The sequence below is a fragment of the Balaenoptera acutorostrata genome, chromosome X, assembly GCF_949987535.1.
Source record: "Balaenoptera acutorostrata chromosome X, mBalAcu1.1, whole genome shotgun sequence".
In the NCBI taxonomy this organism is placed as follows: Eukaryota; Metazoa; Chordata; class Mammalia; order Artiodactyla; family Balaenopteridae; genus Balaenoptera; species Balaenoptera acutorostrata.
Genome location: NC_080085.1, coordinates 79,217,096 through 79,240,271, shown reverse-complemented (window position 1 = coordinate 79,240,271; position 23,176 = coordinate 79,217,096).

The window sequence follows — 23,176 nt, the reverse complement described above, 5'->3', positions numbered from 1 at the left end:
GAAGCTCCTGCAAAGCCCCTTTCATAAAGAACTGTCAGTATTTGGTCTGTCTGGTAGTTTTCTGGAAGACCTGATATGGAATGTTACATACATTTGACCTAATTCAGAGATTGTCCAGCACAAGAAACCTTTTCTCTGGGAGCATTTGTTCAAAAACAATTGCAGGCAATTGTTTAAGTTCATGGTTACCTGAGGTGGTAGATCAATAATGAGGCAAATACACAAATCAAAAACTTAAAGTTAAAAGTTGCAGCATGATGTATCCATAGGGACTTTGAAATGTTCTGACATATTTCTGGAATCTAGAAGACCAAGCATATGCATAACACTATGCACATGCCCAAGGCTGTATGCATGCTTAGAAAAAACTTGAGAAGGCTCTATGCTCTCAAGTCTGTCAAACGTTTAGGTTCTGCACATGGAGGAAGTAAAGTATAAGGCTGGAATCTCAGTTGCCCATCTGAGTGTTGAAGACATGTCCTAATATGCACACAGAGCCTCTCAGCAAAAACTGGGGGATCTATTAGTTCCTGGTGGCTAAGAAAATCTCTACGCAATTGTTAGGTGATCACTAACCTAACTCAGCATATAGGTCAGTGATGACACATGACAGAGAATAGTCTTCATATAATTAGTTGTGGATAACTAAACAAAAACCAACAACTATAACAAACATCACCAATAACAAATCCTGGGGAGAGTAATAACCTGATATCAAGAGTTACCACATTATATTATTTAAAAGGCCTATTTTAAACAAAAATAAGAAAGAGTCAAAAAAAGAAATGAAAACACAATAATAAGAAAGTTGGAGTGTCTATCACACAAAATACACTTTAAGACAAAAATTATTACTAAAGGAAAACAAAAATATTTTATAATTTTTCAATCCAATAAGAAGATGTAACAATTATAAAAAGATAAACACCCAATAATAGAGTCCCAAAGTATATAAAGCAAATGTAATAGAATTGAAATAATTGAAGGGCGAAAAGGTTAATTGAACAATAATAGTTGGAGACTTCAATAATTGATAGAACAAATAGACAAAAGATACAAAGAAAATAGAGGACTTGAAAAACACACAAAACCAATAGACCAGATATTTATACAATATTCTTTCCAAAACTACAGAATATATTGTATTCAAGTGTGTACGAAACATTTTGCAGGGTAGACCATATGGTAAGCCATAAAACAAGTTGGAATAAATGTAAAATGATTAAAATCATACAAAATATATTCTACAATGAAAAATGGAATCAAAATAGACATTTTGAAAATAGAGAAGAAAATTTGTAAATTCACAAATATGTAGAAAATAAATAACATACTAATAAATAAACAATGGATTTAAAAAGAAAACAAAATGAAACTGGGAAATATTTTTAGATTAATGGAAATAAAAATAAAATGTGTCTAAACTTATGTGAAGCAGTGAGAAAAGTGCTAGAGGGAACTACATATATATATACACTTCTATATAAAAAGGAAGAAAGATCTCAAAAAAATAACCTAAACTACCACCTTAAGAAATTAAGAAAAGAAGAGTAAACTAAACTCAAAGCAAGCAGAAGGAAGAAAATAACAAATATTATAGCAGAAAAAATGAAATACAGAATTAAACATTAATAGAGAAAAAGTTGTTAAACCAAGTTAGCTCTTTTAAAAAATGAAAAAAAAAACAAAACTGATAAACCTTAGCTACAATGACCAAGATAAACAGAGAAGAAATATTATTAAAGTCAAGAAAGAAAATAAGACATTCATACAACCCTTACAAAAATAAAAATATATATTATAACAAATGCATATTATTATAAGTACACAATTGTATATAAACAAATTTGATAACTTACATGAAATAAACAAATTCTTAGAAAAATACAAACACTAACTACCAAAATTTACTCTAAAAGAAATAGAAAATCTTGGGACTTCCCTGGTGGCGCAGTGGTTGAGAATCTGCCTGCCAATGCAGGGGACACAGGTTCGAGCCCTGGTCTGGGAAGATCCCACATGCCACGGACCAACTGGGCCCGTGAGCCACAATTACTGAGCCTGCGCTTCCGGAGCCTGTGCTCCGCAACAAGAGAGGCCACGATAGTGAGAGGCCCGCGCACCGCGATGAAGGGTGGCCCCCGCTTGCCGCAACTGGAGAAGGCCCTCGCACAGAAATGAAGACCCAACACAGCCATAAATAAAATAAATAAATAAAATTAAAAAAAAAAAGAAATAGAAAATCTGAATCTGCCTAAAACAAGAGATTGAATTAGTAATCAAAACACTTCCCACAAAGAAAGGAGCCCAGGACCAAATGGTTTCACTGGTGCATTCCACCAATCATTTAAGAATTTACAAGAATTCTTCAGAAAATTATCCAAAAAGTAGAAGAGTGATCACTTCCCAAACCATTCTATGAGGCCAGTATTAACTTCTCTGATACCAAACTGAAAACACATCACAAATCCCTTATGAATACTGACATAAAAATATTCAGAAATATACAAGCTAATCAATTCCAGCAGCCTACAAACTAGGGTGATTTATCTCAGGATTATCCCAGATGTGTTTACCGTTAAGAAAATCAGTCAAAATAATTCAACATGTTAATAGAATAAAAAGAAGAAAATCCACATGATTATCTCAGTAAACACAGAAAAAACCTTTTGATCAATTCCAACACACTGTCATGATAAAAAAAAAAAAACTCAAGAAACTAGGAATAGAAGGGAACTTCCTTAATTTAATAGAGTGTATCTATGAAAAATTTACAGTTAATATACTTAATGATGAAAAACTAAACCTTTCCAACCCTTAAGATCCAGAACAAGACAAAGATATCCACTCTCATCATTTTTGCTGAAAGCCCTAGGTGAATCAATTAGGCAAGAAAATGAAATAAAATGCATCTAGATTAAAAACAAAGAAGTGAAACTAAATCTTTGCAGATGGCATGATCTTGTATGTGTAAAATCCTAAGGAATCCACTACTAGAGCTAATAAACAAGTTCAAAAAGTGTGAAGGAATCAATACTCTAGCAATTAACAATCACATATGAAATTGTGAAGCAATTTAATTTACAACAGCAGCAAAAAAAGTACATAATAACAAAATTTAAAAATTAGCAGAAGATCTCTAAAATGTATACACTGAAAACTGTAAAACATCGTTGAAAGAAATTAAAAGTTAAATAAACAGAAAGATATCTCTGTGTTAATGGATTGGAATACTTAATATTGTTCAGATGGCAATACTTCCCAAGGCAATTTACAGATTCAATGCAAAGCTTATCCAAATTCCAACAGCATTTTTGTAGAAATTGACAAGCTAATGCTAAAATCAATACGGAAATTCAAGGAATCCAGAAACCAGAATTGTCAAAACAATCCTGCATAAGAAACAAATTTGGAGGTTCCACATTTACCAATATCAAATTTTCCTACAAAGATACAGTAATCAAGACAGTTTGGTATTGGCAAAGGAAGGGGCATAAATGGGCATAAATGGAGTAAAATTGAGATTCTAGAAATAAATCCAGAATTCTACAGGTAATTGATTTTTGACAAGAATAGCAAGATAATTCAATGTATAAAGAATAATATTTTCAACAAGTGCTCTTGAACTCCTTCCTTACAACATAGAAAGAATTACTCCAGAGTTAATTAAAGAGCTACATATAAGCGATAAAACTATAAAACTTGTAAATGAAAGCATAGGTGTAAATTTTCATGACTTTGGATTCTGCAAAACCTTAGATATGACAACCAAAGTACAAGTGATAAAAGAATAGATAACCTGGACTTCATTGAAATTGAAGCCTTTTGTGACCCAAAGAATGCTACTGATAAAGTGAAAAACTAACCACAGAATGGGAGAAAATATTTGCAAATCATACATCTGACAAGTAAAATATCCAGAATATGTAATTTTTAACAATAAAAAGAAAAATAATTTAATTTAAATGGACAAATAATTTAAATAAATATTCCCTCAGTGAAGACATAAAAATGTCCAATTAGCACAGGAAATATGCTCAACATTGTTAATCATTGGAGAAATTCTAATGAAAACCATAATGAGATTATACTTCACACCCAATGGATGACCATAATAATAATAATTTTTAAATGTCAATAACAAATATTGGCAAGGATGTGGAAAAATTAGCACTCATGACATTGTTGGTGGGAGGATAAAATAATGAAGTCACTGTAGAATACAGTTTGTCAATTCTTTAAGAAAGTTACCATAGACTAGTTGACATAGAAACTCCACTCATAGGTATATACCAAAAAGAATTGCAAGCATAGTCTACACCAAAACTTGTACATATATGTTCATAGCAACATTATTACAGTAGCCAAAAAGTAAAAAAAAAAAATTGTTTTCATAGATGAATGGATAGACATAAGGTGACATAAATATACAATGGAATATTATTAAGCCATAAAAAAGACTGAAGTACTGATATATGGTACAACATGGATGAACCTTGCAACATTATGCTAAGGGAAATAATGAAACATAAAAGACCACATATAGCATAATTTGATTAATAAGAAATGTCCAGACAAGGCAAATTTATATATAGAATATGTAAATTAGTGGAGGCCAGGGGCTGGGGCCAGAGGAAAATGGGGAGTGACTGTAAATAGTTATGTAGCTCCTTGTGGAGGGCGATGAAAATGTTCTGGATTTAGATAGTGATGATTATCTTACAAATCTTATGAATGTACTAAAAATCATGATATTCTACACTTTAATGAATTCAATGGTATGTGCATTTTATGTTAAATAAAAAGTTACAAAAGATCTTTGAAGATAATTGAGAACATTTAGGTTTGGCTAACTATTAGACAATAATAGAGAAAAATTGCCAATTTCCTTAAGGTGAAAATATTATGGCTATAAAAAGATGTCATTATTTTTTGGTGATGTGTTCTGAATTTTTAAGCATAAAGCTTGTGATATTTTCAACTTACTTTTGTATGGTTTAGGAAAAAATATTTTTGCATGTATATATATAAAACGCTGTTAACAAAATATTAATTGTTCAGTCTAGGTGGTGGATATCAGAAGGTTCAATGTATTTCCTTTTACTTTATTTTGAAAAATGTAATAAAATAATGTTGGGTTAAAAAAGATTAAAATTCTCACTACTATCATCATAATTTCTTGTTTAATTTTTCTCATAATTGTGGAGAGATATTCAAATATTATATATCTCTTGATTTGATATGAAATGAACTATACTACTAATCTATGATGTATTCTATACAAAACAGTATACCTTAAAATTATCAAGTCTTTGGGGCAAATTTCCAGCTTAGGAGATTGAGTACCCTTATAAAGAACACCATTAAGAAGCAATAAGAAAAATCCAAAAAATGATGTTCTGCAGGACAGCTGGCCTGGTCATTACAATAAATCTGTGTCCAGAGAAAGGGAGTGTTTTAGATTAAAAGAGATTTAAGAGATATAACCAGATGCAGCCTTTGTTTCTAGAGTAAACACTGGTTTAGGCAAACAAATTATAAAGGACATTTCTTAGATAATTGGAATGATTTGAAAGTAGACTGAATAATAGGATATAATTTTATTGCTTTGGAAAGGTAGAGATTGTTAAGGAAAAAAACATATTGCAAAGTCATATATAAATGTGATCATATTTTAATGGAAGTACATACATATATAAAAGGATGTTATATATAGATACAGATGATACAGATAGATATACATACATATATATATATATATATATATATATATAGAGAGAGAGAGAGAGAGAGAGAGAGAGAGAGAGAGAAACAGATCCACTAAAATGTTATCATCTGTGTTTTCTGGGTTCTGGGAAAATGTTCTTTTAGTTTTTTCATTAAAAAAAATTATTTTGGCTGTATTTAAATTTTTCTACACTTGATATACAGCAATTACAATTTAAAAAAGTAATGTCTTAATAAGTGTCAACCTGAAAAAAAAAAAACAAACAGCAACAACAACTCTGAGCTTGGAAGATTTCAAACGGCAGATCAGATCACAGTTTCAGCTGGCACCTTGATTTCAATTTCAGCTTTTTGAGGCTGAGGAGAGAAGCTGGTCGATCTCTGCTTGGACTTCTGACCTACAGAAAACTTAAAATAATATTTTTTTAAGCTGCTAATCTTGTGACATTTTCTTATTCAATAATAGAAAACGAATATGAATGTACTTTGATATAACCATACAATGGAATAGTAAGGAGTATAATGAGGTAAATATGCATGTAAGTGATCAAAAAGAGATCTAAGATAAAATATTGTGTAAAAAAGATGGGACATGAAACATATTTGTAGAATGCTTTCATTTAAGTAAAATAATAAATGGATGTATATGTATAATTTGGGCTATAAGTTATAGAAATCTTAATTCCGATTAACTTAAATAATAAGGTCATTTATTATATCACATGACAAGATATCCAGAGGTCATGTGGACTTCAATTTAGTTGAATCAATAGCTCAGTATTGCCATTAACTACCATTATTATATCCATGCTGTACAAAAGGAAACTAAAGTTCAGAAAAGTTATATAATTTGTCCAAAGTTACACAGCTGGTAAGCAACCTGGTATTCACACCCAGGTAGTCTAAATCCAGAGTCCATTCACTTCACCACTTTCTTTTTTTTTAATCTTTTTTAACATCTTTATTGGAGTATAATTGCTTTACAATGTTGTGTTAGTTTCTGCTGTATAACAAAGTGAATCAGCTATATGTATACATATATCCCCATATCTGCTCCCTCTTGCGTCTCCCTCTCACCCTCCCTATCTCACCCCTCTAGGTAGTCACTAAGTACCATGTTGATCTCCCTGTGCTATGCAGCTGCTTCGCAATAGCTATCTATTTTACATTTGGTAGTGTATATATGTCCATGCCACTCTCTCTCTTTGTCCCAGCTTACCCTTCCCTCTCCCTGTGTCCTCAAGTTCATTCTCTAAGTCTGCATCTTTATTCCTGTCCTGCATCTAGGTTCTTCAGAAACTTTTTTTTTTTTTTAGATTCCATATATATGTGTTAGCATATGGTATTTGTTTCTCTCTTTCAGACCTACTTCACTCTGTATGACAGACTCTTGGTCCATCCACCTCACTATAAATAACTCAATTTCGTTTCTTTCTATGGCTGAGTAATATTCCATTGTATATATGTGCCACGTCTTCTTTATCCAGTCATCTGTTGCTGGACACTTTGGTTGCTTCCATGTCCTGGCTATTGTAAATAGAGCTGCAATGAATATTGTGGCACATGACTTTTTTTGAATTATGGTTTTCTCAAGGTATATGCCCAGTAGTGGGATTGCTGGGTCATATGGTAGTTCTATTTTTAGTTTTTTAAGGAACCTCCATGTTGTTCTCCATAGTGGCTGTATCAATTTACATTCCCACCAACAGTGCAAAAGGGTTCCCTTTTCTCCACACCCTCTCCAGCATTTATTGTTTGTAGACTTTTTGATGATGGCCATTCTGACCTGTGTGAGGTGATACCTCACTGTAGTTTTGATTTGCATTTCTCTAATGATTAGTGATGTTGAGCATCCTTTCATGTGTTTGTTCACAATCTGTATATCTTCTTTGGAGAAATGTCTATTTAGGTCTTCTGCCCATTTTTGGATTGGGTTGTTTGTTTTTTTGATATTGAGCTGCATGAGCTGCTTGCAAATTTGGAGATTAATCCTTTGTCAGCTGCTTAATTTGCAAATATTTTCTCCCATTCTGAGGGTTGTCGTTTCGTTTTGTTTGTGGTTTCCTTTGCTGTACAAAAGCTTTTAAGTTTCATTAGGTCCCATTTGTTTATTTTTGTTTTTATTTCCATTTCTCTAGGAGGTGGGTCAAAAAGGATCTTGCTGTGATTTATATCATAGACTGTTCTGCCTATGTTTTCCCCTAAGAGTTTTATAGTGTCTGGCCTTACATTTAGGTCTTTAATTCATTTTGAGTTTTTTTTTTTGTATGGTGTTAGGGAGTGTTCTAATTTCATTCTTTTACATGTAGCTGTCTAGTTTTCCCAGCACCACTTATTGAAGAGGCTGTCTTTTCTCCACTGTATATTCTTGCCTCCTTTATCAAAAATAAGGTGACCATATGTGCGTGGGTTTATCTCTGGGCTTTCTATCCTGTTCCATTGATCTCTATTTCTTTTTTTGTGCCAGTACCATACTGTCTTGATTACTGTAGCTTTGTAGTATAATCTGAAGTCAGGGAGCCTGATTCCTCCAGCTCCATTTTTCTTTCTCAAGATTGCTTTAGGTATTCGGGGTCTTTTGTGTTTCCATACCTACTAGAGCTAATCAATGAATTTGGTAAAGTAGCAGGATACAAAATTAATGCACAGAAGTCTCTTGCATTCCTATACACTAATGATGAAAAATCTGAAAGAGAAATTAAGGAAGCACTCCCATTTACCACTGCAACAAAAAGAATAACATATCTAGGAATGAACTTACCTAAGGAGACAAAAACCTGTATGCAGAAAACTATATGCCACTGATGAAAGGAATTAAAGATGATACAAACAGATGGAGATATATACCATGTTCTTGGATTGGAAGAATCAACATTGTGAAAATGACTATACTACCCAAAGCAATGAACAGATACAATGCAATCCCTATCAAACTACCAATGGCATTTTCCACAGAACTAGAACTCTTCACCACTTTCTTAAGGCCAGCTCCCAAATAGTTATAAAATGCCTGGCAGCACTGAGTGTGGCATCATGCTTCTTTCTTCCAATCTAGTAAGAGCAAAAGTGTTTCCTCTTACAAGAGATTAAAAGTGTATTCCTGAAGTCTGATTGGGCCAAATGAGATCAAGTGCCCATTCCTGGATCTGTAATAGTGATCAGGGGAATGCCATATTCCATGTCTTGATTATTATAAGGCACACCTGGAGACAGAGGTGAAGTCAGCTTTCTCTGATTTCATAGGAAGAAGCCAGAAGTAATGAATATTTGTGTGTGCAATCAACAGTATAAAAATATGTGTATATGTCTATAAATGAACAATTTCTAGAGGAGTAAACAGGAAGCTAAAGAGGGTTATTTCTTCGAAGGAATGGAATTATATTGATTTGTGGAGAAATTAAATTTTCATTATATAATACCATTTTTGTTCCTTGAATTTTTATTGTAGATATCAGTTATTTTCATAACTTAAAAATATTATAGAATAACACTTAGGGTATAACCCCATTTCTTTTAAAACATTTGAATGCTTATATGATCATATAAGTTTGCATATGCAAAACAAATGCTTTGCAAGGGTACATGTCATGTTTTACAAGCAGCTACCTAAAAGCTCTGAAATAATGTTATGAAGAAAGACTGCATAATATGTTAAAACACAGTTTCTTTCAGTACTAGTTGCTTTTTAATCCAATCCTTTGTTGAGTGTGTCTGTTGAGGGAGGGGGAGTTTGTCATTGTCCTTGTGCATTCAGCAGCATCTCTCTCCTCTCCTGCTAGATACTAGTAGCACTTTCATCATTTTGTGACAACAAAAAAGGCTCTAGATATTTCCAAAAGACCCTTGGGACAAATCTCAAATCTCTCCAGTTAAGAATACATCTATATAGATTATAATAAATAATATATAGATTATAACAAACGTGTTTAGTTTAAATAACTGAGATAATTTTAACAAGAGTGGGTGAATTCAGCAGATTATACTATGCTCTTTCACCACATACATCTTTAGATATCTACCATAATCTTATAATCCAACCTCATGTTTTATTTTTGCCTTCACTGTGACTATTTATACCTTGCTCATGCCTTTAAATACTCCCATTAAAGAAATCCACTTTCAAAAAACATTGTTGACTAAATATTGTGCTTGCCAAATGATAATTATAGAACTTTTAACTACATAATTTTAAAGAATCTCATGATTCTCAAAATAGCAATTAGGGTCTAATTGCAAATTCCTTTTCTATAAAACAGAATGACATTAATTTAAGAGAGAAATAATCACAAGACTTTGTTGTAATCATTTTTATAGACATTAGTTTTAGGTACATATCATTAATTGTCCAACTAGAGAAAAATAACAAAATAAATTGTTAAAAATAAAATATACGATAAACATAATGGTAAAGGTGAAAATGTTTTCTCACACCTTATTTAATCAAGACTCACTCCCAGTTTTTAGTTTTTATTTGTTCTTTACTTAGCATTCACCTTAGAATCCTTAGACCACTTCCCTGTTGATTTACAAAATTTTCAGCAGAGTGACAAAGGAAAAACGCAACTGTGGTATAAAAAGGTCATAGCATTTAATAAATGTTCTTTAGCATTTTAACAAAGGTTAAGCCCAGCAAGGTGCTGAAACTTGAGAATAAATGGAATTTTATATTTTTGAAAGATTTTACTTGAGCATAGGAAAGAATTTTAAGCAAGATAAGATGTAATAACAAAAGAGTTAACATTTATGGAACTATTAATATACTTTAGGCAATGTTCTAAATACCTTCATTAGATTTTGTAAATTAATCTTCACAATAATCTGGTGAAACAAATACTATTATTATTCCCATTTTACAGATGAGCTGTAAAGAGAAGTTATATAAATTGATAAGTCACATGATTAATAAATTACAGATCCAAGGTTTAAATTCCAGAGTTCATATTTCTAAAGACTATGCTTTATTGATAAGAGTAATTTAAATTTGCAATTGGAGATGGCAGAGGAAGGGGAAAATTTTTTCCAGTGCAGTTTGCTTAAAATAATTTAATTGGGTATGATGTACATTGTATTGATATTTTGGATTGACACATTGCTTTTAAAACTAGTTTATAGTTGATATTCCAAAATGTTATTCTATCATAAATGTTATTCCATCATAAATTTTTTGGTATGGATTAAAGTAATATAAAATAATCTAAATTGCTAACAATTTAATCATCTTCTCGTCCTTGACTTCAACCACAGTTATTTCTTTAGACAAAATAAAAGTGAATATTTCCTACATATATTATTAATACTTTATATTTATATGTAAATAAATGTAGTAATTTGACAATTATATTTCCATCAGTTAGTTCATTTATATGTCATATTAACTCAATAAGACAGAAAGTAAAGTTAATTATCATGCCCATTTTACCAACATATTAGTACTAAATCAGAGGGAATTAATGATTGCTCAGGATCCATTGCATGCTGGTAGATGCAGCATTAGAATTCATGCCTCCTAATCTTACTACTGTCTTCTTAAAACACATTGCTTCCCAATACACACTCATATACACATGTATAGGATAGCTAGGGGTGGCACAGTATTTCTGCCAGTTTTGCCATGAGCCATTCTGGCAATCTTAACAGTGTGTTGGTCAAAAGAAGAAACTGAATTGACCTTTTATTCATGGGAAACACTGATTTTGTATTGAGATATTCCCAGAAGTCTAGTGACACATGTGCCTAACAGAAGCAAACTTAAATCCTCTTTGGAAAAATATATGACCATTCTGAACCTCAAAACAATTCTACAATTTTGAAATATGATAATATCAAGACAATCTAAAATAATCAGGTGTTTAGCAACATGAACAAAAACAAAAAGAATAGAGACTATTCAAACAGATCCCTAAAGGGGGGGTCTATATATTGGATTCATAAGATACAACTTAAAGATAAATATGTTTACAATTTTCAAGGAATGAAACAAATTGAAAATTATTCTCTCAAAGAGAGTAGGGGTGGAAATTGACTGGGAAGAATCAAGAAGGACTTATCTGGTGTAATTGTAATTTTAATAGATTTCTGCATGGACCAGAACTCATAAGTAGTGTACTTAAAATTTGTGTATTTTATGGCATATGGTACTGTCCTCAAATGAAAATGAAAATAAATAAATAATAAGTATTTATTGAACTCTATGTAATTATAAGTGTGCTGAAATATTTGGAGATAAGTGTAGTGATGTCTTTAAAATGAATCACAAATAAAGTAGATTGATGAATAGCTATAGAGATGGATAGAAGGATAGTTACATGACTAGCAATTTTAGTAAAATATTAATTGAGGAATGTAGGTAGTGCATTAAGGTTGTTCATGATAAAATTCTTTCAGCTTTCTGTACGTTTGAAAATGTTTATAAGAAAATGTTGGGGAAATAAAAATATAAAATTCTATCAATATAATTCATCACATTAGAAATTCATCAGTTTTATCTAATAGATGCAAAGAAAAATTTTGATAAAATTCACATGAATTCATGATAAAAACACTTAACAAAAAAAATCAAAGGAAACTATTAATTTGGTTTAAAATATGTAGATATTTTAAACTAATATTAAACTAATATTTTAATAAACTACTTGCATGTTAATAAAATGTTTAAAGTTTTCCCATGGAGGGAAGGAATAAGACAAGGATGCCTGAAATCACCAGTTTTATTACCCATTTTACTTGGAAGTGTTGCCAGTACAGATGTATATATATATATATATATATATATATATATATATATATATATATATATATATATATATATTATATATATATATATAATATATATACACACACACACACATCTATCTAATTAAATATATAATAATAAAATTATTTATTAAATATATAATATTATTAAATATATAATATATAACATGTTAAAATTGAGAAAAATAAAGATACTGTTTTCAAATGATATGGTTTTGTACATAAAGAGTACAAAAGGTAAATTATTAGAATCAATTGTTAAATTATTAATTATCCTTGAGTTATTCCTTAATATTATCTAGAAGATAATATAGCATAATATTTAAATAACCTTGGGGTAGGTAAGATTTTTTTAAACAGTACATAAAATGAACTAATCATAAAAGACAAGATTTATATAGTGTCCTTAAATAAAAATAGGAAGATATTCATTAAGAGAATGAAGAGATGTCAAAGAGTGGGAGAAGATATTTGTAATACAAATCATTGAAAAGATGCTTTATAAATACTTATAATTCAAAAACAAAAAAGACAAACAGTCCAAAAGTAAAAAGGTAAGTACCTAGAATAGATATTTTCAAAAGAAGCTATCTGAATTGCTCAGGGTTCTCCAGAGGAACAGAACCACAGAACTCATAGGATGTATGTATATATTGTATATATAGTCTCTCTCTCTCCTTCTCTATCTATCTATCATCTGCCTACCTATCTATCTATCTATCTATCTATCTATCTATCTATCTACCTATCTATCTATCTATGTATCATCTATATGAGAGAGGGGGAAAGAGAAAGAGAAAGTGATTTATTTTAAGGGATTTGCTCACACAATTGTAGAGTTGTAGAGGCTGACTAATCCAAGATCTGCCAGGTGAGCTGGCAAGCTGAAGACCCAAGCAAGAGTTGATGCTGCAATTTAAGTCCAAACACAGTCTAGTGACAGAATTATCTCCTTCTGGGGTTAAGTCAATCTTTTTCTATTAAAGCCATCAGCTGATTGAATGAGGCTCATCCACATTATAGAGGGTAATCTGTGTTACTCAAAGTCTACTGATTTAAATGTTAATCTCATCTAAAAAATATCATCACAGAAACATCTAGAATAATGTTTGAACAAATATCTGGGTACCGTGAATTACTCAATTTGATACATAAATTAACCATTGCACTATCCAAGTGGCCAATGAACATATGCATCCTCCTACTAATAAGGAAAAAGCTAATTTAAATGTCAATGAGAAACTAACACACACACCACAATGACTAAAATTTGGAGGAAGATGTAGAATTGTGAATACATACAATTTGCGGAAAAAGGTATTATCTACTGAAGGTAAAATTGTATATTCCCATGAGCTAGAAATTCCACTTTTAGGTATATACCCAACTGAAATGTGTGTACCAAGAGGAACATACAAAAGTGTTCAAAATACTGTTATCCTTAACACATCCAAACTGGAAATGACCCAAAAGCCCATCATCAAGAAAACGGATAAACTAATTGTGGTATATTTCTACAATGAAGTGTTACAGAACAACTAAAATGATTGAATAATAGTTAATTCAACAACATGTTTGAATCTTAACAATGTAACTTTAAGCAAAAGAATCTAGTCACAAAAAAATGTATTCTGCATCATTGAATCCAGTTATATAAATTTCAAGTAACAGGCAAACTAAAACTACACTATTATGTTTAGAAGTACATGCTTAGAAAAACAAGGAAGAAAAACAAGGAAGTGATTCATATACAAGTGAGCATAGTTATTATATTTGAGAGAATGGAGGGAGTACTAATGAGGGGGCAGGATTTAGGGGAGATTCTGTGGAGATGTCAATACTTTTTTGTTTGACCTGGTTGTATTCTACACAGGTGTCTTTAATTGGTAATGAAATCAAACGTATCTCATCCATTATTTTTCCTTCTTTCTTACCTTTCCTCTTCCATTACCTTCTCCAGCTAAATACTCCAATAATTGAGCTATAATTTATATGCACTGCTTTATTTTTAGGCTCTCTTCAGGATATTCAGATGTCTTCAGTTTCTGAGAAAGTAAGTTATAGTTATAATTGTCCAGGCCAGCTGTAGTTGCTAAAATGTTTCTCATTGAAAAACATGCTTTTAGCACATTGTAAATCAGCCTCATTTTCTTTCTCAATGCACAGACTCATATCCATCCCTATAGTAACTTATTAAATGAACTTTGGCTCCTGATCCCCCTGCCCACTTCATGCTGTAATAGATTTTCAGAACATGACACAAGTCCAAGTAGCCCAACAATCCTCTCCTGGAAATTAGACAGAGCTATATATACCAAGCACTGTACATTCATGAATACTCCAAAATACTCAAAAAAAGGATATTAAGAATTCATCCTCATAGTTTAATTTCCTTAGTTCATTTTTCCTTTAGATTTTAATTTTTCTTTACTGAGTCTTCACCGTATGTAAGGTTTCCTTTTATTTATATTTTCTATTATCAACAAGATGTTAGAACTGATAGTTCTGTGAACTTTCTTTCCACAATTTTTTTAAAAGTTTTTGAATTTGGAATGTGCAACACAAACTTCCATTTCTTTGTTAGATGAGGTTGTATTCTCATATTCAATCTGTGAGCTGAAAAAAGTATTCCTTATCTTCCTCTTTCAGAGGGATCAAAAGTGTATTATCTTTGAAAAATTATGGTAATAATTCAGAGAATCAGAAAGCATATAGAGAAGCTAAAGTTTATACTATGATTGCAAATGAAATAAGAATCCACAGCAGTATTGACATGGTGGGAGAAAGGCATCAAGCTATGAATGAAAAAATAAGAAATATTTTACAATATACAAACTCAAAATTTCCAAGAATACCATGCCTAAATTGTAATTAGTTTTGTAAAGCTTTTGGTTAGTTAAATAATGGGTAATGATACCTATAACTTTTGAATTTTTGTGAGGATTATTGGAATAACATATAGAAAATACCTAGCACAGTGCTTAGCATTTAGTAGTGGCTTAATAAATATGTGCCTCTCTTCCATTAGAACTGTGAATTTGGACAAATTATATTGATTGAGGCCAAAGCACCTCTCTTGGTTCAAAAGCGGGAATCCACATTTGAAAATTATAGAGATTTTCAGTTATCTTTTGCATGTTATGTAAGATAGTAAAACATTAAGGATGGATGTTAATGTGGAAGGCAAGAAAATGACTGTAAGTGAATATTTCCAGATTCCAAATAAATTTTTGAGGCTTAGGAAGGAGAAATCAGAATTCCCGGGAATTCTTAAAATCATGAGTTATGTATTTTTTGTCAGTTTGATACTATGTATCTCAGAGTGTTCCTCCTTGGGTTTGTCCTGCCTGGGACTCTCTGCATATCCTGGACTTGGGTGACAGTTTCCTTTCCCATGTTAGGGAAGTTTTCAGCTATTTATATTATCTCTTCAAATATTTTCTTGGGTCCCTTCTCTCTCTCTTCTTCTTCTGGGACCCCTATGATGCAAATGTTGGTATGTTTAATGTTGTCCCAGAGGTCTCTTGGGCTGTCTTCATTTCTTTTCATTCTTTTTCTTTATTCTGCTCTGCAGCAGTGATTTCCACTATTCTGGATTCCAGCTCACTTATCTGTTCTTCTGCCTCAGTTATTCTGCTATTGATTCCTTCTAGTGTAGTTTTCATTTCAGTTATTGTGCAGTTCATCTCTGTTTGTTAGTTTTTAGTTCTTCTAGGTCTTTGTTAAACATTTCTTGAATCTTCTCGATCCTTGCCTCCATTCTTTTCCAAGATCCTGGATCATCTTCACTATTATTATTCTGAATTCTTTTTGTAGAAGGTTGCTTATCTCCACTTCACTTAGTTGTTTTTCTGGGGTTTTATCTTGTTCCTTCATCTGAGACATAATCTTCTGCCTTTTCATTTTGTCTAACTTTCCCTGATTGTGGTTTTTGTTCTGCAGGCCACAGGATTGTAGTTCTTGCTTCTGCTGTCTGCCCTCTGGTGGATGAGGCTATCTAAGCGGCTTGTGCAAGCTTCCTGATGGGAGTGGCTGGTGGTTGGTAGGGCTGGGTCTTGTCACTCTCATGGGCAGGGCCCACCAGTAAAACTTTAATCCTCTTGTCTGCTGATGGGTGGGGCTATGTTCCCTATCTATCAGTTGTTTGGCCTGAGGCGACCCAGCACTGGAGCCTACAGGCTGTTTGGTGGGGTTAATGGCGGCCTCTGGGAGGCCAATGAGTAATTCCCAGAACTGTTATTGCCAGTGTCCTTGTCCCCTCAGTGAGCCACAGCCACCCCCCTGCCTCTGCAGGAGACCTTCCAGTACTAGCAGGTAGGTCTGACCCAGTCTCTTATGAGGTTTATGCAGGAGATAGATGGACCCCAGGCTGAACTGTTTCTCCCCTGTGGACGGAAAATCCATAATAGCAGAAACTCCATAAAAGCAGGATGATGGAGGAGGCTGGGCCCTCCCCAGATAAGAGATAAAAGACCACATATTCCTCATTCTTGAAGTCAAGGAGACCTCCTCAACTTCACATGCACAGAAAGGCTCCTTGGAGGTCAAAAAAAGAGGGGGTGCCACCCCATAGTAAGTGATGTCAACTACCCATAGTCTTCTTCTCTAGAATCCATCTTGGCTAAGAGATGCGCATGCACACATGGGAGGACCCTGAGATATACCATATACGGATTCAGAACCAGGAAAAGCAAGATGATTGGCCAAAGGAAACCCTGAAGAAATGCCCCATGAAAGAGATTCAATCTATCATGAGGGTGCAAATCTCTCTCTTAGCCCACCTGTGTGTCTATCCACACATACTGTATGCTTTTTCCTCCTAATAAACACTTTACTTGCTTCATTACTTTCCATCTCTATGTGGAAATTCATTTCTACACAGCTGATGGGCCAGGGCCTTGTCACTGGCCACTGGTCCCTGGTGGTCTGGTGGCTAGGATTTGGTACTCTCACTGCCACAGCCCGACCTCAATTTCTGGCCAGAAACTGAAATCCTGTTTTAAGCTGCTGCAGGCCGAGGCCACCTGAGAAAGTTATTGCTCCCTCCCCCTGGGTCCTGGTGTGCACAAGACTTTGTGTGTACCCTCCAAGAGTGGAGCCTCTGTTTTCCCCAGTCCTGTGGAAGTCCTGTAATCAAATCCCACTGGCCTTCAAAGCCAGATTCTCTGCAGATTCCTCCTCCAGTTGCCAGATCCCCAGGCTGGGAAGGCTGACATGGGGCTCAGAACCTTCAGTCCAGTGGGAGAACTTTTGTGGTATAATTATTCTCCAGTTTGTGGGTCGCCCACCCGGCTGTTACGGGATTTGATTTTATCGCGATTGTGCCCCTCCTACCTTCTCACTGTGGCTTCTCCTTTGTCTTTGGATGTAGGGTATCTTTTTTGGTGTGTTCTAGCATCTACCTGTTGACGGTTTTTCGACAGTTAGTTGTGATTCCAGTGCTCTCGCAAGAAGGGGGGACTGCACGTCCTTCTACTCAGAAATCTTGAACCAATCTCTCATGAGTTATGTATTTTTTGTAACATTTTACTTACATGTTTTTAAACAATAATTAGTGATCTTAATAATAAACAGGGAATCATTTTATTTCCTATGATAGAGTTACAGTAAAAGTTCCAGACACATTTTTCATAGAAAAAGATAAAACTATAAATGCATGCGTTACTATTATCATGAGCCAATGTAATATGAAAATATTATACACCTCAGTAACATGTAAAAATATCTTCCTAAAATAGACATGATAATGTTTCTTCTTTTTTCATATTTTTAATACAAAATAAATGCCAAATAAAAAATGTTGACATTCAAAATGTCAAAAATCATATAGAAAACATTTAATATTTAAAAGTAATTCATAATATTAAGTTTTAAAATACACAAAGCATGCATTGCTCTGTTTTATATACTTGATCTTTGTATCATTGCAAACATTCCAGACAGAAAATTTTATTTCATTCTGCATTGACATTGGTTGAATTGTTAAGAATGCATTTAAAATATCTTCCAGTTAGTCATTAGGATTCATGTTGCTTCAGATTTTGTTTGTTTGCCCTGATTTTGGTTTTGTAATTGATATTAACATAGCTTTTTCTAATTCAGATTTAATCAGTTTCTGATCTTTTTACAAAGTATCCTACAACAACACTCATATCTTCTCTTGGCATCTCTTCTGATAAAGCATTTACAAGGAACTGTTGTCATTGAAAATATTCAAACACTGGAAAACATCAGCAAATATTATTGGGTAATATTAAAATAACTGAAAATTCAAATCCGCTGGCAAGGTTAATAGCACTATGTGGAATCATTTGTCAAAATTGCCAACTTAAAGACTTACTTTGCTTCCAAAACTTATTTCTTGGAAATCCACTTATAAGACTTGTATAAGGTATATTATGCACATAAATTTATTTTCTTTGCAAAAATTATTCACTCTTAGCAACAGACAAGGCAACAGGTACACATTTATAACATAACAACAGCGACAAGAAAGACTCACTGAATAGATTATGACTGCTTCCTTCCTGTGTGTTCTGTGTCCCTGGAAATGTTAAACTTAACATTGATTCAGCAAGTCAGTGTTGCCTCTTCTTGCTTTCAATTTTATGTTAGTGGATACCATAGAACCTGTAACATTTCTATGTTAATTCCTAAGCTTTACTTCTCACAGGAGATTTATAACACTTTTTCCTGTTTTCCAATTTCTCAAACAATTTTTCTATGTGTTCAGTAGTTAGAAAAACATCAAGAAATGCTTAGAGAGAATTTTTGCATAGAATCACTAATTACGGTGAACAACGAAGCTGAGCTTGGATTTCATTTTGTATTTAATATGACCCCAAGAAATAACACTTGTATTACATACTTGAGTAAATCTAGAGTATAAGTGCATAGCACTTGGTTTGCCAGTTCAGTTGGGCAATGGAGCAAAATAAAACGTATTTGATCACACTCTCTTCTAAATAAGTGGTCAAACCACTCTGACCTCATAAATCAGGTTCTAAATCCCAAGAACTGACTGTATGTGAGAACAGAAAATACTGGAGCAGAACTGTCAAAAGTTCATTGTGTATAATACTTCTGCTTTCAGACTGAATGTTTTCTCTGGGCTCATTCTAATGTTAGTTGAATATTGTACATTTTTATACCTAGATAAGTAGTTGTTCATATGAAAGTTAGAAAGTGACTATCTTTTTTTGCTAAATATCCTTTTATTGTATTTGTTCAAAAAGCTTTGCAAATTAAAGCCAGAAAATTATTGATATTATTTTTTCAGCCCCAAGATACTACTAAATATTTCCAGACTCCTTTCTATGTACAGTCAACATTCTTTCTTTCTATATCTGAACCTCCTACACACACTCTTTTGATGTAAAAACTGCAGGCAAAAAACAAAAAAAAAAATCTAATTTCGTGCATTTTTGTTTTAAACCTTTTAACAATGAATGATATAGGTCAAAAGAAGCCATACATTAAGGGAATGGGGTGTGTGTATGTAAAAAACTAGAAAAAAGTGAATGCAAGATTTCATACCCAGTTATTACTCCCCAAGAATTCACTTCTATGGTTAATAATATCTGATTAAAATGACTTAATACAATTGCAAGTTAAAACTGCAATTTTTTTGTCTTACAGTTATAATAGTTTTGCAATATAATCAAATATTATTATTCTTTATTTATAAAATTAACCATTTGGTATCCTGGAGGTTGAAGTAGATTTAATATGTATTTTTTGTACAGAAGTAGATTTAATATGTATTTTCTATACAGATAGAAAGTGAAATTATTTCTACTCTACTACAAAATGGTCTTTGATTTCTTTGTGATGATTGGAAAACTATTTTTAGATCAGTTAAGTAAATTTGTTCTTGGTTAGAGCCTTAGTCATGTGTTTCAGAGGAAATCTATAAAAAGTTGAAATAGTAATGCTTAGGCAATTACTTATTTTCACATCCCTCCATCCAATCATTTAGTTCAGAGAAAGAAACATTTATTTTGTGCCTCCTACATATCAGGTATTGTGCTAAGCATAATGTATAAGGAAATTTTTCTATGAGAGAAAACTCTGACAAGGAAACTGAGGACTTTGACTTACATTTTTATAATACCAAAAAAGAAGGAAAATCAGGTGCAAAAATTTACCAGACGGTTGTATGGTAGTGGTGGCAGTGGAGGTACTGATAGGTATGAGAGGGAGTGTTTAGGAATCTATTACAACATGTTGAGTATTTAAGTATGAAAAGTTATTATTTAGTCAATAAACACTTTGTTCTATAAAGAAGATATCAAGACAAACAAAGAAAACAAAAAGTAAACATGTATTTTTTTTCTTCATTGAAATAAGCCATTTTCAGGAGGAGGTATCACCAAGGTGCAGATGAAGACAAAGGAGACTTTGTTTTGTTTTGTTTTTTTAAATAAGTTTTTTTTTCCTTATCTTCCTGCTTTCTCACCAGATGTAAAGATAACAATAGAATAAAACAAGGGCCTATGTTTTCTAAAAGCAATCAAAAGAATTTATTTAAAAAATCAAAAGTTTACAGTCTAAATTGCTTTTTAGTCTCATGCATTGGAGAGGGATGATTTTAAAAGAAAGTCATATACATAGCACTGAATTCTCTTTAATTTACAATTGATGAGTATGACAAGGTACACTCATCTATTACCTTTCTGTGTTTCTCCCATAAAACTGTGCCTAGACACCAGTTTCTGATCACCATCAAATTTGAGTGATGAATTGGGAGATTAGGATTGACATATATACACTAATATGTATAAAATGGATAACTGATAAAAACATGTTGTATAAAAAAATAAATAAAATTGAATTAAAAAAATGCCATTCAGTGCAACATAGAGTGTTTTCTGGGTCCACGGCTACCCTAGCATTTTTTTAAAATGGCATTTAATTTTTGTAGTATCCAAAAATTAATACATTCTTCATCATTTGTTTTGCATACACAACACCATCTGCTTCTTAGATTCCCAAATGTCTGCTTGATATGTTTTGCCTCCCATTCCAGAAAAGTACCACTTGTGCTACCAGGTCTCTGGAGTGCCAGCAGAAACACACAATTTTTACCAGTAATGGCATAATGAGATACATCACACACTTTACTAACAACAGGGACTCTTGTCTGCCATTCCAAGTTGATGTATGCTACCAGAAACAGCCAAGCACCTGATATTTACAAATTCTATTCTCATCATGACCCCTTCCCAGAGGACTAGTAGAAAAAAAAAAAAAAAAGTCAGGTGCCACCACCTTTTCTTACTTGTTTGAAAATGTACCATTTCTACATAACTCGACTGTGACAGAATGGTTCTGTTTCTCAGAAAGGGATCTTAAGCCATTTCAGTCCAACATTGTAAATAACCCAAGGTAACTTGGAATAAGCATTGTTAGTAGTACATGAAAGAAAGCTCCAAACTCTATAAGGTATAGCTATCCCTCTGGTGTATGCTGGATTACTCATTCATGTACTTGCAGAATTTTTTGAATGAATAGCAATAAAACTGAGGAAATAAAGGGGGCAATATGAAAACCTCTTGATAATAAAGAAGTACTCTTAATCCAAAGTATCTCTATAATTTTATTATTTATTTATTTATTTATTTATTTTTAAAACATCTTTATTGGAGTATAATTGCTTTACAATGGTATGTTAGTTTCTGCTTTATACATTTAGAAACACATATAAAGGTGAAAGAAGGTCATCAGTGTTAATGTTAATGAGGCATTGATTCATTTAATAATAAAAAAAACAGAAAAGAAAGAAATCTAATGAAAATGATCAAATTAAGTTTATCCGTGACAATGGGAACAAAATGTGTCTCTTTGTATGGAGACTCAAAGAGCACAGCTATAGTTATGGCTGATATACCTAGAATGTAGGCAATTTAAAAGTTGCAACCCCCTGAGAGAACTGAGTGGATCAGGAAAGAAAGCCTAGCCAGACCAGTCTACAGTTACAAAGTATTATCTGTGGAGAATTTCAGATACTTACATAGTTGACTCCAGGCTCTACTAGATTAGAGTATGAATACAGAATCCAAGAAAGGAGGCATCAAATTTCATTGCACTCTGGTAGTGGCCTAGGATAGAAGACTAGAAATAGAGAATGCTTGGGCCTGAATTTACTCTAACAAGGGATTTTAAGTGACTCGAATCTGCAATTCGGTTGCTTCCCAATCTTCTGAAAGTTGCACACCCACTCTGTGCCTTTGTTTTCCCTTTCTATTGACAGACTCCTTAATCAAACTTTAGTCAGGCTTCTCTGAGCCCTCTCTGACTAGATCTCAGTCTTGGTCCCCTTCCTTTCTTTGGCCTGCATAACCCAATTTTAGCAAGAATCCTGCTAAGTCAGTTTACCAAGAATACCTCACCCTTGATATCTGATTATCTTAGATATCTGAAAAAATTCCTCATCCCCCACTCTCAGATATATGATCATCCTGGCCTGTCTTCAGCAAGAATCCTATTAAGTCACTTTAGCAAGAATCCTCCTACCCTTGATGTCCTTTTATTAATTTCCATCCACCAACAGACCAACATCCCCTACCCCACCAGTCTTCACAGGTATTGCAATAGTCCTGAATAAAGTCCTCCTTACCATTTTAACAAGTGTCAAATATTTTTAGCACTGTAAAGAGAGAGCTTGGAATAAGTGTAAAATACATTTCTAATTTTT